At 38.0% G+C, this 13,814-nt stretch overlaps 22 non-coding genes across 22 annotated transcripts; 17 read left to right on the forward strand and 5 right to left on the reverse strand.

The window, feature by feature from the left end:
- Positions 1–105: 105 nt before the first annotated feature.
- TRNAV-UAC (transfer RNA valine (anticodon UAC)) lies at positions 106–178 on the forward strand. The gene has a single exon. It is a non-coding gene; the product is annotated as a tRNA-Val (tRNA).
- A 979-nt stretch (positions 179–1,157) lies between these two features.
- Positions 1,158–1,230, reverse strand: TRNAV-UAC (transfer RNA valine (anticodon UAC)). Its single transcript has one exon. It is a non-coding gene; the product is annotated as a tRNA-Val (tRNA).
- Positions 1,231–1,379: 149 nt separating this feature from the next.
- TRNAV-UAC (transfer RNA valine (anticodon UAC)) lies at positions 1,380–1,452 on the forward strand. Its single transcript has one exon. It is a non-coding gene; the product is annotated as a tRNA-Val (tRNA).
- A 969-nt stretch (positions 1,453–2,421) lies between these two features.
- Positions 2,422–2,494, forward strand: TRNAV-UAC (transfer RNA valine (anticodon UAC)). The gene has a single exon. It is a non-coding gene; the product is annotated as a tRNA-Val (tRNA).
- A 112-nt stretch (positions 2,495–2,606) lies between these two features.
- Positions 2,607–2,679, forward strand: TRNAV-UAC (transfer RNA valine (anticodon UAC)). The gene has a single exon. It is a non-coding gene; the product is annotated as a tRNA-Val (tRNA).
- Positions 2,680–2,791: 112 nt separating this feature from the next.
- On the forward strand, positions 2,792–2,864 carry TRNAV-UAC (transfer RNA valine (anticodon UAC)). Its single transcript has one exon. It is a non-coding gene; the product is annotated as a tRNA-Val (tRNA).
- A 979-nt stretch (positions 2,865–3,843) lies between these two features.
- Positions 3,844–3,916, reverse strand: TRNAV-UAC (transfer RNA valine (anticodon UAC)). Its single transcript has one exon. It is a non-coding gene; the product is annotated as a tRNA-Val (tRNA).
- A 149-nt stretch (positions 3,917–4,065) lies between these two features.
- Positions 4,066–4,138, forward strand: TRNAV-UAC (transfer RNA valine (anticodon UAC)). The gene has a single exon. It is a non-coding gene; the product is annotated as a tRNA-Val (tRNA).
- A 970-nt stretch (positions 4,139–5,108) lies between these two features.
- On the forward strand, positions 5,109–5,181 carry TRNAV-UAC (transfer RNA valine (anticodon UAC)). The gene has a single exon. It is a non-coding gene; the product is annotated as a tRNA-Val (tRNA).
- A 112-nt stretch (positions 5,182–5,293) lies between these two features.
- TRNAV-UAC (transfer RNA valine (anticodon UAC)) lies at positions 5,294–5,366 on the forward strand. The gene has a single exon. It is a non-coding gene; the product is annotated as a tRNA-Val (tRNA).
- A 981-nt stretch (positions 5,367–6,347) lies between these two features.
- TRNAV-UAC (transfer RNA valine (anticodon UAC)) lies at positions 6,348–6,420 on the reverse strand. The gene has a single exon. It is a non-coding gene; the product is annotated as a tRNA-Val (tRNA).
- Positions 6,421–6,569: 149 nt separating this feature from the next.
- On the forward strand, positions 6,570–6,642 carry TRNAV-UAC (transfer RNA valine (anticodon UAC)). Its single transcript has one exon. It is a non-coding gene; the product is annotated as a tRNA-Val (tRNA).
- Positions 6,643–7,611: 969 nt separating this feature from the next.
- TRNAA-UGC (transfer RNA alanine (anticodon UGC)) lies at positions 7,612–7,684 on the forward strand. Its single transcript has one exon. It is a non-coding gene; the product is annotated as a tRNA-Ala (tRNA).
- A 112-nt stretch (positions 7,685–7,796) lies between these two features.
- TRNAV-UAC (transfer RNA valine (anticodon UAC)) lies at positions 7,797–7,869 on the forward strand. The gene has a single exon. It is a non-coding gene; the product is annotated as a tRNA-Val (tRNA).
- A 112-nt stretch (positions 7,870–7,981) lies between these two features.
- On the forward strand, positions 7,982–8,054 carry TRNAV-UAC (transfer RNA valine (anticodon UAC)). The gene has a single exon. It is a non-coding gene; the product is annotated as a tRNA-Val (tRNA).
- A 970-nt stretch (positions 8,055–9,024) lies between these two features.
- TRNAV-UAC (transfer RNA valine (anticodon UAC)) lies at positions 9,025–9,097 on the forward strand. The gene has a single exon. It is a non-coding gene; the product is annotated as a tRNA-Val (tRNA).
- Positions 9,098–10,077: 980 nt separating this feature from the next.
- TRNAV-UAC (transfer RNA valine (anticodon UAC)) lies at positions 10,078–10,150 on the reverse strand. The gene has a single exon. It is a non-coding gene; the product is annotated as a tRNA-Val (tRNA).
- Positions 10,151–10,299: 149 nt separating this feature from the next.
- On the forward strand, positions 10,300–10,372 carry TRNAV-UAC (transfer RNA valine (anticodon UAC)). The gene has a single exon. It is a non-coding gene; the product is annotated as a tRNA-Val (tRNA).
- Positions 10,373–11,341: 969 nt separating this feature from the next.
- TRNAV-UAC (transfer RNA valine (anticodon UAC)) lies at positions 11,342–11,414 on the forward strand. The gene has a single exon. It is a non-coding gene; the product is annotated as a tRNA-Val (tRNA).
- A 978-nt stretch (positions 11,415–12,392) lies between these two features.
- TRNAV-UAC (transfer RNA valine (anticodon UAC)) lies at positions 12,393–12,465 on the reverse strand. Its single transcript has one exon. It is a non-coding gene; the product is annotated as a tRNA-Val (tRNA).
- Positions 12,466–12,614: 149 nt separating this feature from the next.
- On the forward strand, positions 12,615–12,687 carry TRNAV-UAC (transfer RNA valine (anticodon UAC)). The gene has a single exon. It is a non-coding gene; the product is annotated as a tRNA-Val (tRNA).
- Positions 12,688–13,656: 969 nt separating this feature from the next.
- Positions 13,657–13,729, forward strand: TRNAV-UAC (transfer RNA valine (anticodon UAC)). Its single transcript has one exon. It is a non-coding gene; the product is annotated as a tRNA-Val (tRNA).
- Positions 13,730–13,814: the final 85 nt, after the last annotated feature.

Below are 13,814 nucleotides of genomic sequence, written 5' to 3' on the forward strand. Positions count from 1 at the left end.
TAGTACAAAATTCTTTTTATGATTACATTTTGTTGTATATGTCATACTAAGTAGAACTGCATAACCTACTTGTTCATAGTTATCGCTAATTTCTATGTCTGTCGCGGTTTCATAGTGTAGTGGCTATCACGTCTGCTTTACACGCAGAAGGTCCTGGGTTCAATCCCCAGTGAAACCAACCCATTCTAAGCTTTTAAAGAGTCAAGGCTTAGATCTTATTAAATAGGGAATACAAAGGCTTGTGTCATGATATTATTGTCTACAATTAAAAAAAAAATCCAAGTTTTCATAGCGTTATGGTCATAAGGTCTGCTTTACACATTGATTTCGTTGTGTTCTCCCTTTTGTGAAACCAGTCTATTTTTTTACTTTTCGCTGGATCATCGATTGAATTTCAATGTATATTGTCAAGTTCTGCCACAGTCAAGGTTTCATAGTATTGTGGTTATCATGTCTGCTTTACACTCAGAAGCTAATAAAAGGAGAAGACAAAAAGGCAGGATAACAGCGCCTCGTGTAACTCTGTGGTTGAAAGTCAGACACTTAAAAGCAATAAGCAGTGGACTCTCACCTGGTTTCCCCCTTGGCTTCATGCATATCATCCCTTTAGGCACAAAATGTCAGGATGACAGCGCCTCGTGTAACTCTGTGGATGAAAGTCAGACACTTAAAAGCAATAAGCAGTGGACTCTCACCTGGTTTCCCCCTTGGGTTCATGCATGTCACCCCTTTAGGGGTAGTTCAGGGAGCAGAACTGCATCGTGTCAGTGCTGTACCTGTTATCCTAGGCAGGAACCCATCAATCGTCTAAAAAGTATAAAGGAAATAATGGTGCACTTGATTCATTTGTTTCAAAGGAGCAGACAAGACTCATAAGCAATAGCAAATCATCAATAGGATTGATACCAAATTATATATAGAAAAGGCAAAAACACGTTTCGGAGCTCAAGGTCCTGGGTTCAATCTCCAGTGAATCCAACCTCGTTAATACAAAATTCTTTTTAAAGCAGACGTGATAACCACTACACTATGAAACCGTGACAGACACAGAAATTAGTGATAACTATGAACAAGTAGGTTATGCAGTTCTACTTAGTATGCCTCAAACAACAAAATGTAATCATAAACTCTTAAAAAAAAATTTGTATTAACAAGGTTGGTTTCACTGGGGATTGAACCCAGGACCTTCTGCGTGTAAAGCAGACGTGATAACCACTACACTATGAAACCACGACAGATATAGAAATTGGTGATAACTATCAACAAGTAGGTTATGCAGTTCAACTTAGTTTATGATTACATTTTGTTGTATATGGCATACTAAGTCGAACTGCATAACCTACTTGCTCATAGTTATCGCTAATTGCTGTGTCTGTCGCGGTTTCATAGTGTAGTGGTTATCACGTCTGTTTTACATGCAGAATGTCCTGGGTTCGTTCCCCAGTGAAACCAAACTGGTTTATACAAAATAATTTTTAAGAGATTATGATAAGATTTTGTTGTATATGGCAAACTGAGTCGAACTGCATAACCTACTTGCTCATAGTTATCGCTAATTAAATCCATTCTAAGCTTTTAAAGAGTCAAGGCTTAAATCTTATTAAATAGGGAATACAAAGGATTGTGTCATGATATTATTGTTTACAATTTAAAAAAAATCCAAGTTTTCATAACGTTATGGTCATAAGGTCTGCTTTACACATTGATTTCGTTGTGTTCTCCCTTTTGTGAAACCAGTCTATTTTTTACTTTTTGCTGGATCATCGATTGAATTTCAATGTATATTGTCAAGTTCTGCCACAGTCAAGGTTTCATAGTATAGTGGTTATCATGTCTACTTTACACTCAGAAGTCAATAAAAGGAGAAGACAAAAAGGCAGGATAACAGCGCCTCGTGTAACTCTGTGGATGAAAGTCAAAAATAAGCAGTGGACTCTCACCTGGTTTCCCCCTTGGGTTCATGCATATCACCCCTTTAGGCACAAAATTATATCTAGAAAAGGCACTCGGACTCTCACCTGGTTTCCCCCTTGGGTTCATGCATATCACCCCTTTAGGGGTAGTTCAGGGAGCAGAACTGCATCCTGTCAGTGCTGTACCTGTTATCCTAGGCAGGAACCCGTCAATTGTCTGAAAAGTATAAAGGAAATAATGGTGCACTTGATTCATTTGTTTCTAAGGAGCAGACAAGACTCATAAGTAATAGCAAATCATCAATAGGATTGATACCAAATTATATATAGAAGAAGCAAAAACACGTTTCGGAGCTCAAGGTCCTGGGTTCAATCCCCAGTGAAACCAAACTCGTTTATACAAAATTCTTTTTAAGAGTTTATGATTACATTTTGTTGTATATGGCATACTAAGTCGAATTGCATAACCTACTTGCTCATGGTTATCGCTAATTTCTGTGTCTGTCACAGTTTCATAGTGTAGTGGTTATCACGTCTGCTTTACACGCAGAAGGTCCTGGGTTCAATCCCCAGTGAAACCAACCTCATTAGTACAAAATTCTTTTTATGATTACATTTTGTTGTATATGGCATACTAAGTAGAACTGCATAACCTACTTGTTCATAGTTATCGCTAATTTCTATGTCTGTCGCGGTTTCATAGTGTAGTGGCTATCACGTCTGCTTTACACGCAGAAGGTCCTGGGTTCAATCCCCAGTGAAACCAACCTCGTTAATACAAAATTATTTTTATGATTACATTTTGTTGTATATGGCATACTAAGTAGAACTGCATAACCTACTTGTTCATAGTTATCGCTAATTTCTATGTCTGTCGCGGTTTCATAGTGTAGTGGCTATCACGTCTGCTTTACACGCAGAAGGTCCTGGGTTCAATCCCTAGTGAAACCAAACCATTCTAAGCTTTTAAAGAGTCAAGGCTTAGATCTTATTAAATAGGGAATACAAAGGCTTGTGTCATGATATTATTGTCTACAATTAAAAAAAAAATCCAAGTTTTCATAGCGTTATGGTCATAAGGTCTGCTTTACACATTGATTTCGTTGTGTTCTCCCTTTTGTGAAACCAGTCTATTTTTTTACTTTTCGCTGGATCATCGATTGAATTTCAATGTATATTGTCAAGTTCTGCCACAGTCAAGGTTTCATAGTATTGTGGTTATCATGTCTGCTTTACACTCAGAAGCTAATAAAAGGAGAAGACAAAAAGGCAGGATAACAGCGCCTCGTGTAACTCTGTGGTTGAAAGTCAGACACTTAAAAGCAATAAGCAGTGGACTCTCACCTGGTTTCCCCCTTGGCTTCATGCATATCATCCCTTTAGGCACAAAATGTCAGGATGACAGCGCCTCGTGTAACTCTGTGGATGAAAGTCAGACACTTAAAAGCAATAAGCAGTGGACTCTCACCTGGTTTCCCCCTTGGGTTCATGCATGTCACCCCTTTAGGGGTAGTTCAGGGAGCAGAACTGCATCGTGTCAGTGCTGTACCTGTTATCCTAGGCAGGAACCCATCAATCGTCTAAAAAGTATAAAGGAAATAATGGTGCACTTGATTCATTTGTTTCAAAGGAGCAGACAAGACTCATAAGCAATAGCAAATCATCAATAGGATTGATACCAAATTATATATAGAAAAGGCAAAAACACGTTTCGGAGCTCAAGGTCCTGGGTTCAATCTCCAGTGAATCCAACCTCGTTAATACAAAATTCTTTTTAAAGCAGACGTGATAACCACTACACTATGAAACCGTGACAGACACAGAAATTAGTGATAACTATGAACAAGTAGGTTATGCAGTTCTACTTAGTATGCCTCAAACAACAAAATGTAATCATAAACTCTTAAAAAATATTTTGTATTAACGAGGTTGGTTTCACTGGGGATTGAACCCAGGACCTTCTGCGTGTAAAGCAGACTTGATAACCACTACACTATGAAACCACGACAGATATAGAAATTGGTGATAACTATCAACAAGTAGGTTATGCAGTTCAACTTAGTTTATGATTACATTTTGTTGTATATGGCATACTAAGTCGAACTGCATAACCTACTTGCTCATAGTTATCGCTAATTGCTGTGTCTGTCGCGGTTTCATAGTGTAGTGGTTATCACATCTGTTTTACATGCAGAATGTCCTGGGTTCGTTCCCCAGTGAAACCAAACTGGTTTATACAAAATAATTTTTAAGAGATTATGATAAGATTTTGTTGTATATGGCAAACTGAGTCGAACTGCATAACCTACTTGCTCATAGTTATCGCTAATTAAATCCATTCTAAGCTTTTAAAGAGTCAAGGCTTAAATCTTATTAAATAGGGAATACAAAGGATTGTGTCATGATATTATTGTTTACAATTTAAAAAAAATCCAAGTTTTCATAACGTTATGGTCATAAGGTCTGCTTTACACATTGATTTCGTTGTGTTCTCCCTTTTGTGAAACCAGTCTATTTTTTACTTTTTTGCTGGATCATCGTTTGAATTTCAATGTATATTGTCAAGTTCTGCCACAGTCAAGGTTTCATAGTATAGTGGTTATCATGTCTACTTTACACTCAGAAGTCAATAAAAGGAGAAGACAAAAAGGCAGGATAACAGCGCCTCGTGTAACTCTGTGGATGAAAGTCAAAAATAAGCAGTGGACTCTCACCTGGTTTCCCCCTTGGGTTCATGCATATCACCCCTTTAGGCACAAAATTATATCTAGAAAAGGCACTCGGACTCTCACCTGGTTTCCCCCTTGGGTTCATGCATATCACCCCTTTAGGGGTAGTTCAGGGAGCAGAACTGCATCCTGTCAGTGCTGTACCTGTTATCCTAGGCAGGAACCCGTCAATTGTCTGAAAAGTATAAAGGAAATAATGGTGCACTTGATTCATTTGTTTCTAAGGAGCAGACAAGACTCATAAGTAATAGCAAATCATCAATAGGATTGATACCAAATTATATATAGAAGAAGCAAAAACACGTTTCGGAGCTCAAGGTCCTGGGTTCAATCCCCAGTGAAACCAAACTCGTTTATACAAAATTCTTTTTAAGAGTTTATGATTACATTTTGTTGTATATGGCATACTAAGTCGAATTGCATAACCTACTTGCTCATGGTTATCGCTAATTTCTGTGTCTGTCACGGTTTCATAGTGTAGTGGTTATCACGTCTGCTTTACACGCAGAAGGTCCTGGGTTCAATCCCCAGTGAAACCAACCTCATTAGTACAAAATTCTTTTTATGATTACATTTTGTTGTATATGGCATACTAAGTAGAACTGCATAACCTACTTGTTCATAGTTGTCGCTAATTTTTATGTCTGTCGCGGTTTCATAGTGTAGTGGCTATCACGTCTGTTTTACACGCAGAAAGTCCTGGGTTCAATCCCCAGTGAAACCAACCCATTCTAAGCTTTTACAGAGTCAAGGCTTAGATCTTATTAAATAGGGAATACAAAGGCTTGTGTCATGATATTATTGTCTACAATTAAAAAAAAAATCCAAGTTTTCATAGCGTTATGGTCATAAGGTCTGCTTTACACATTGATTTCGTTGTGTTCTCCCTTTTGTGAAACCAGTCTATTTTTTTTTACTTTTCGTTGGATCATCGATTGAATTTCAATGTATATTGTCAAGTTCTGCCACAGTCAAGGTTTCATAGTATAGTGGTTATCATGTCTGCTTTACACTCAGAAGCTAATAAAAGGAGAAGACAAAAAGGCAGGATAACAGCGCCTCGTGTAACTCTGTGGTTGAAAGTCAGACACTTAAAAGCAATAAGCAGTGGACTCTCACCTGGTTTCCCCCTTGGCTTCATGCATATCATCCCTTTAGGCACAAAACGTCAGGATGACAGCGCCTCGTGTAACTCTGTGGATGAAAGTCAGACACTTAAAAGCAATAAGCAGTGGACTCTCACCCGGTTTCCCCCTTGGGTTCATGCATATCACCCCTTTAGGGGTAGTTCAGGGAGCAGAACTGCATCCTGTCAGTGCTGTACCTTTTATCCTAGGCAGGAACCCATCAATCGTCTAAAAAGTATAAAGGAAATAATGGTGCACTTGATTCATTTGTTTCAAAGGAGCAGACAAGACTCATAAGTAATAGCAAATCATCAATAGGATTGATACCAAATTATATATAGAAAAGGCAAAAACACGTTTCGGAGCTCAAGGTCCTGGGTTCAATCTCCAGTGAATCCAACCTCGTTAATACAAAATTCTTTTTAAAGCAGACGTGATAACCACTACACTATGAAACCGTGACAGACACAGAAATTAGTGATAACTATGAACAAGTAGGTTATGCAGTTCTACTTAGTATGCCTCAAACAACAAAATGTAATCATAAACTCTTAAAAAATATTTTGTATTAACGAGGTTGGTTTCACTGGGGATTGAACCCAGGACCTTCTGCGTGTAAAGCAGACGTGATAACCACTACACTATGAAACCACGACAGATATAGAAATTGGTGATAACTATCAACAAGTAGGTTATGCAGTTCAACTTAGTTTATGATTACATTTTGTTGTATATGGCATACTAAGTCGAACTGCATAACCTACTTGCTCATAGTTATCGCTAATTGCTGTGTCTGTCGCGGTTTCATAGTGTAGTGGTTATCACGTCTGTTTTACATGCAGAATGTCCTGGGTTCGTTCCCCAGTGAAACCAAACTGGTTTATACAAAATAATTTTTAAGAGATTATGATAAGATTTTGTTGTATATGGCAAACTGAGTCGAACTGCATAACCTACTTGCTCATAGTTATCGCTAATTAAATCCATTCTAAGCTTTTAAAGAGTCAAGGCTTAAATCTTATTAAATAGGGAATACAAAGGATTGTGTCATGATATTATTGTTTACAATTTTAAAAAAATCCAAGTTTTCATAACGTTATGGTCATAAGGTCTGCTTTACACATTGATTTCGTTGTGTTCTCCCTTTTGTGAAACCAGTCTATTTTTTACTTTTTGCTGGATCATCGTTTGAATTTCAATGTATATTGTCAAGTTCTGCCACAGTCAAGGTTTCATAGTATAGTGGTTATCATGTCTACTTTACACTCAGAAGTCAATAAAAGGAGAAGACAAAAAGGCAGGATAACAGCGCCTCGTGTAACTCTGTGGATGAAAGTCAAAAATAAGCAGTGGACTCTCACCTGGTTTCCCCCTTGGGTTCATGCATATCACCCCTTTAGGCACAAAATTATATCTAGAAAAGGCACTCGGACTCTCACCTGGTTTCCCCCTTGGGTTCATGCATATCACCCCTTTAGGGGTAGTTCAGGGAGCAGAACTGCATCCTGTCAGTGCTGTACCTGTTATCCTAGGCAGGAACCCGTCAATTGTCTGAAAAGTATAAAGGAAATAATGGTGCACTTGATTCATTTGTTTCTAAGGAGCAGACAAGACTCATAAGTAATAGCAAATCATCAATAGGATTGATACCAAATTATATATAGAAGAGGCAAAAACACGTTTCGGAGCTCAAGGTCCTGGGTTCAATCTCCAGTGAAACCAAACTCGTTTATACAAAATTCTTTTTAAGAGTTTATGATTACATTTTGTTGTATATGGCATACTGAGTCAAATTGCATGACCTACTTGCTCATGGTTATAGCTAATTTCTGTGTCTGTCACGGTTTCATAGTGTAGTGGTTATCATGTCTGCTTTGCACGCAGAGGGTCCTGGGTTCAATCCCCAGTGAAACCAACCTCGTTAGTACAAAATTCTTTTTATGATTACATTTTGTTGTATATGGCATACTAAGTAGAACTGCATAACCTACTTGTTCATAGTTATCGCTAATTTTTCTGTCTGTCGTGGTTTCATAGTGTAGTGGCTATCACGTCTGCTATACACGCAGAAAGTCCTGGGTTCAATCCCCAGTGAAACCAACCTCGTTAGTACAAAATTCTTTTCATGATTACATTTTGTTGTATACGGCATACTAAGTAGAACTGCATAACCTACTTGCTCATAGTTATCGCTAATTGCTATGTCTGTCGCGGTTTCATAGTGTAGTTGTTATCACGTCTGTTTTACATGCAGAATGTCCTGGGTTCGTTCCCCAGTGAAACCAAACTGGTTTATACAAAATTATTTTTAAGAGTTTATGATAAGATTTTGTTGTATATGGCATACTGAGTCGAACTGCATAACCTACTTGCTCATAGTTATCGCTAATTAAATCCATTCTAAGCTTTTAAAGAGTCAAGGCTTAAATCTTATTAAATAGGGAATACAAAGGATTGTGTCATGATATTATTGTTTACAATTTAAAAAAAATCCAAGTTTTCATAACGTTATGGTCATAAGGTCTGCTTTACACATTGATTTCGTTGTGTTCTCCCTTTTGTGAAACCAGTCTATTTTTTTACTTTTTGCTGGATCATCGATTGAATTTCAATGTATATTGTCAAGTTCTGCCACAGTCAAGGTTTCATAGTATAGTGGTTATCATGTCTACTTTACACTCAGAAGTCAATAAAAGGAGAAGACAAAAAGGCAGGATAACAGCGCCTCGTGTAACTCTGTGGATGAAAGTCAAAAATAAGCAGTGGACTCTCACCTGGTTTCCCCCTTGGGTTCATGCATATCACCCCTTTAGGCACAAAATTATATCTAGAAAAGGCACTCGGACTCTCACCTGGTTTCCCCCTTGGGTTCATGCATATCACCCCTTTAGGGGTAGTTCAGGGAGCAGAACTGCATCCTGTCAGTGCTGTACCTGTTATCCTAGGCAGGAACCCGTCAATTGTCTGAAAAGTATAAAGGAAATAATGGTGCACTTGATTCATTTGTTTCTAAGGAGCAGACAAAACTCATAAGTAATAGCAAATCATCAATAGGATTGATACCAAATTATATATAGAAGAAGCAAAAACACGTTTCGGAGCTCAAGGTCCTGGGTTCAATCCCCAGTGAAACCAAACTCGTTTATACAAAATTCTTTTTAAGAGTTTATGATTACATTTTGTTGTATATGGCATACTAAGTCGAATTGCATAACCTACTTGCTCATGGTTATCGCTAATTTCTATGTCTGTCGCGGTTTCATAGTGTAGTGGCTATCACGTCTGCTTTACACGCAGAAGGTCCTGGGTTCAATCTCCAGTGAAACCAACCCATTCTAAGCTTTTAAAGAGTCAAGGCTTAGATCTTATTAAATAGGGAATACAAAGGCTTGTGTCATGATATTATTGTCTACAATAAAAAAAAAAATCCAAGTTTTCATAGCGTTATGGTCATAAGGTCTGCTTTACACATTGATTTCGTTGTGTTCTCCCTTTTGTGAAACCAGTCTATTTTTTTTACTTTTCGCTGGATCATCGATTGAATTTCAATGTATATTGTCAAGTTCTGCCACAGTCAAGGTTTCATAGTATTGTGGTTATCATGTCTGCTTTACACTCAGAAGCTAATAAAAGGAGAAGACAAAAAGGCAGGATAAGAGCGCCTCGTGTAACTCTGTGGTTGAAAGTCAGACACTTAAAAGCAATAAGCAGTGGACTCTCACCTGGTTTCCCCCTTGGCTTCATGCATATCATCCCTTTAGGCACAAAATGTCAGGATGACAGCGCCTCGTGTAACTCTGTGGATGAAAGTCAGACTCTTAAAAGCAATAAGCAGTGGACTCTCACCTGGTTTCCCCCTTGGGTTCATGCATGTCACCCCTTTAGGGGTAGTTCAGGGAGCAGAACTGCATCGTGTCAGTGCTGTACCTGTTATCCTAGGCAGGAACCCATCAATCGTCTAAAAAGTATAAAGGAAATAATGGTGCACTTGATTCATTTGTTTCAAAGGAGCAGACAAGACTCATAAGTAATAGCAAATCATCAATAGGATTGATACCAAATTATATATAGAAAAGGCAAAAACACGTTTCGGAGCTCAAGGTCCTGGGTTCAATCTCCAGTGAATCCAACCTCGTTAATACAAAATTATTTTTAAAGCAGACGTGATAACCACTACACTATGAAACCGTGACAGACACAGAAATTAGTGATAACTATGAACAAGTAGGTTATGCAGTTCTACTTAGTATGCCTCAAACAACAAAATGTAATCATAAACTCTTAAAAAATATTTTGTATTAACGAGGTTGGTTTCACTGGGGATTGAACCCAGGACCTTCTGTGTGTAAAGCAGACGTGATAACCACTACACTATGAAACCACAACAGATTCAGATATTGGTGATAACTATCAACAAGTAGGTTATGCAGTTCAACTTAGTTTATGATTACATTTTGTTGAATATGGCATACTAAGTCGAACTGCATAACCTACTTGCTCATAGTTATCGCTAATTGTTGTGTCTGTCGCGGTTTCATAGTGTAGTGGTTATCACGTCTGTTTTACATGCAGAATGTCCTGGGTTCGTTCCCCAGTGAAACAAAACTGGTTTGTACAAAATTATTTTTAAGAGATTATGATAAGATTTTGTTGTATATGGCAAACTGAGTCGAACTGCATAACCTACTTGCTCATAGTTATCGCTAATTAAATCCATTCTAAGCTTTTAAAGAGTCAAGGCTTAAATCTTATTAAATAGGGAATACAAAGGATTGTGTCATGATATTATTGTTTACAATTTAAAAAAAATCCAAGTTTTCATAACGTTATGGTCATAAGGTCTGCTTTACACATTGATTTCGTTGTGTTCTCCCTTTTGTGAAACCAGTCTATTTTTTACTTTTTGCTGGATCATCGATTGAATTTCAATGTATATTGTCAAGTTCTGCCACAGTCAAGGTTTCATAGTATAGTGGTTATCATGTCTACTTTACACTCAGAAGTCAATAAAAGGAGAAGACAAAAAGGCAGGATAACAGCGCCTCGTGTAACTCTGTGGATGAAAGTCAAAAATAAGCAGTGGACTCTCACCTGGTTTCCCCCTTGGGTTCATGCATATCACCCCTTTAGGCACAAAATTATATCTAGAAAAGGCACTCGGACTCTCACCTGGTTTCCCCCTTGGGTTCATGCATATCACCCCTTTAGGGGTAGTTCAGGGAGCAGAACTGCATCCTGTCAGTGCTGTACCTGTTATCCTAGGCAGGAACCCGTCAATTGTCTGAAAAGTATAAAGGAAATAATGGTGCACTTGATTCATTTGTTTCTAAGGAGCAGACAAGACTCATAAGTAATAGCAAATCATCAATAGGATTGATACCAAATTATATATAGAAGAGGCAAAAACACGTTTCGGAGCTCAAGGTCCTGGGTTCAATCCCCAGTGAAACCAAACTCGTTTATACAAAATTCTTTTTAAGAGTTTATGATTACATTTTGTTGTATATGGCATACTAAGTCGAATTGCATAACCTACTTGCTCATGGTTATCGCTAATTTCTATGTCTGTCGCGGTTTCATAGTGTAGTGGCTATCACGTCTGCTTTACACGCAGAAGGTCCTGGGTTCAATCCCCAGTGAAACCAACCCATTCTGCTTTTAAAGAGTCAAGGCTTAGATCTTATTAAATAGGGAATACAAAGGCTTGTGTCATGATATTATTGTCTACAAGAAAAAAAAAAATCCAAGTTTTCATAGCGTTATGGTCATAAGGTCTGCTTTACACATTGATTTCGTTGTGTTCTCCCTTTTGTGAAACCAGTCTATTTTTTTTACTTTTCGCTGGATCATCGATTGAATTTCAATGTATATTGTCAAGTTCTGCCACAGTCAAGGTTTCATAGTATTGTGGTTATCATGTCTGCTTTACACTCAGAAGCTAATAAAAGGAGAAGACAAAAAGGCAGGATAAGAGCGCCTCGTGTAACTCTGTGGTTGAAAGTCAGACACTTAAAAGCAATAAGCAGTGGACTCTCACCTGGTTTCCCCCTTGGCTTCATGCATATCATCCCTTTAGGCACAAAATGTCAGGATGACAGCGCCTCGTGTAACTCTGTGGATGAAAGTCAGACTCTTAAAAGCAATAAGCAGTGGACTCTCACCTGGTTTCCCCCTTGGGTTCATGCATGTCACCCCTTTAGGGGTAGTTCAGGGAGCAGAACTGCATCGTGTCAGTGCTGTACCTGTTATCCTAGGCAGGAACCCATCAATCGTCTAAAAAGTATAAAGGAAATAATGGTGCACTTGATTCATTTGTTTCAAAGGAGCAGACAAGACTCATAAGTAATAGCAAATCATCAATAGGATTGATACCAAATTATATATAGAAAAGGCAAAAACACGTTTCGGAGCTCAAGGTCCTGGGTTCAATCTCCAGTGAATCCAACCTCGTTAATACAAAATTATTTTTAAAGCAGACGTGATAACCACTACACTATGAAACCGTGACAGACACAGAAATTAGTGATAACTATGAACAAGTAGGTTATGCAGTTCTACTTAGTATGCCTCAAACAACAAAATGTAATCATAAACTCTTAAAAAATATTTTGTATTAACGAGGTTGGTTTCACTGGGGATTGAACCCAGGACCTTCTGTGTGTAAAGCAGACGTGATAACCACTACACTATGAAACCACAACAGATTCAGATATTGGTGATAACTATCAACAAGTAGGTTATGCAGTTCAACTTAGTTTATGATTACATTTTGTTGAATATGGCATACTAAGTCGAACTGCATAACCTACTTGCTCATAGTTATCGCTAATTGTTGTGTCTGTCGCGGTTTCATAGTGTAGTGGTTATCACGTCTGTTTTACATGCAGAATGTCCTGGGTTCGTTCCCCAGTGAAACAAAACTGGTTTGTACAAAATTATTTTTAAGAGATTATGATAAGATTTTGTTGTATATGGCAAACTGAGTCGAACTGCATAACCTACTTGCTCATAGTTATCGCTAATTAAATCCATTCTAAGCTTTTAAAGAGTCAAGGCTTAAATCTTATTAAATAGGGAATACAAAGGATTGTGTCATGATATTATTGTTTACAATTTAAAAAAAATCCAAGTTTTCATAACGTTATGGTCATAAGGTCTGCTTTACACATTGATTTCGTTGTGTTCTCCCTTTTGTGAAACCAGTCTATTTTTTACTTTTTGCTGGATCATCGATTGAATTTCAATGTATATTGTCAAGTTCTGCCACAGTCAAGGTTTCATAGTATAGTGGTTATCATGTCTACTTTACACTCAGAAGTCAATAAAAGGAGAAGACAAAAAGGCAGGATAACAGCGCCTCGTGTAACTCTGTGGATGAAAGTCAAAAATAAGCAGTGGACTCTCACCTGGTTTCCCCCTTGGGTTCATGCATATCACCCCTTTAGGCACAAAATTATATCTAGAAAAGGCACTCGGACTCTCACCTGGTTTCCCCCTTGGGTTCATGCATATCACCCCTTTAGGGGTAGTTCAGGGAGCAGAACTGCATCCTGTCAGTGCTGTACCTGTTATCCTAGGCAGGAACCCGTCAATTGTCTGAAAAGTATAAAGGAAATAATGGTGCACTTGATTCATTTGTTTCTAAGGAGCAGACAAGACTCATAAGTAATAGCAAATCATCAATAGGATTGATACCAAATTATATATAGAAGAGGCAAAAACACGTTTCGGAGCTCAAGGTCCTGGGTTCAATCCCCAGTGAAACCAAACTCGTTTATACAAAATTCTTTTTAAGAGTTTATGATTACATTTTGTTGTATATGGCATACTAAGTCGAATTGCATAACCTACTTGCTCATGGTTATCGCTAATTTCTATGTCTGTCGCGGTTTCATAGTGTAGTGGCTATCACGTCTGCTTTACACGCAGAAGGTCCTGGGTTCAATCCCCAGTGAAACCAACCCATTCTGCTTTTAAAGAGTCAAGGCTTAGATCTTATTAAATAGGGAATACAAAGGCTTGTGTCATGATATTATTGTCTACAA

The sequence above is a fragment of the Hyla sarda genome, chromosome 6 (genome assembly GCF_029499605.1).
Source record: "Hyla sarda isolate aHylSar1 chromosome 6, aHylSar1.hap1, whole genome shotgun sequence".
NCBI lineage: Eukaryota > Metazoa > Chordata > Amphibia > Anura > Hylidae > Hyla > Hyla sarda.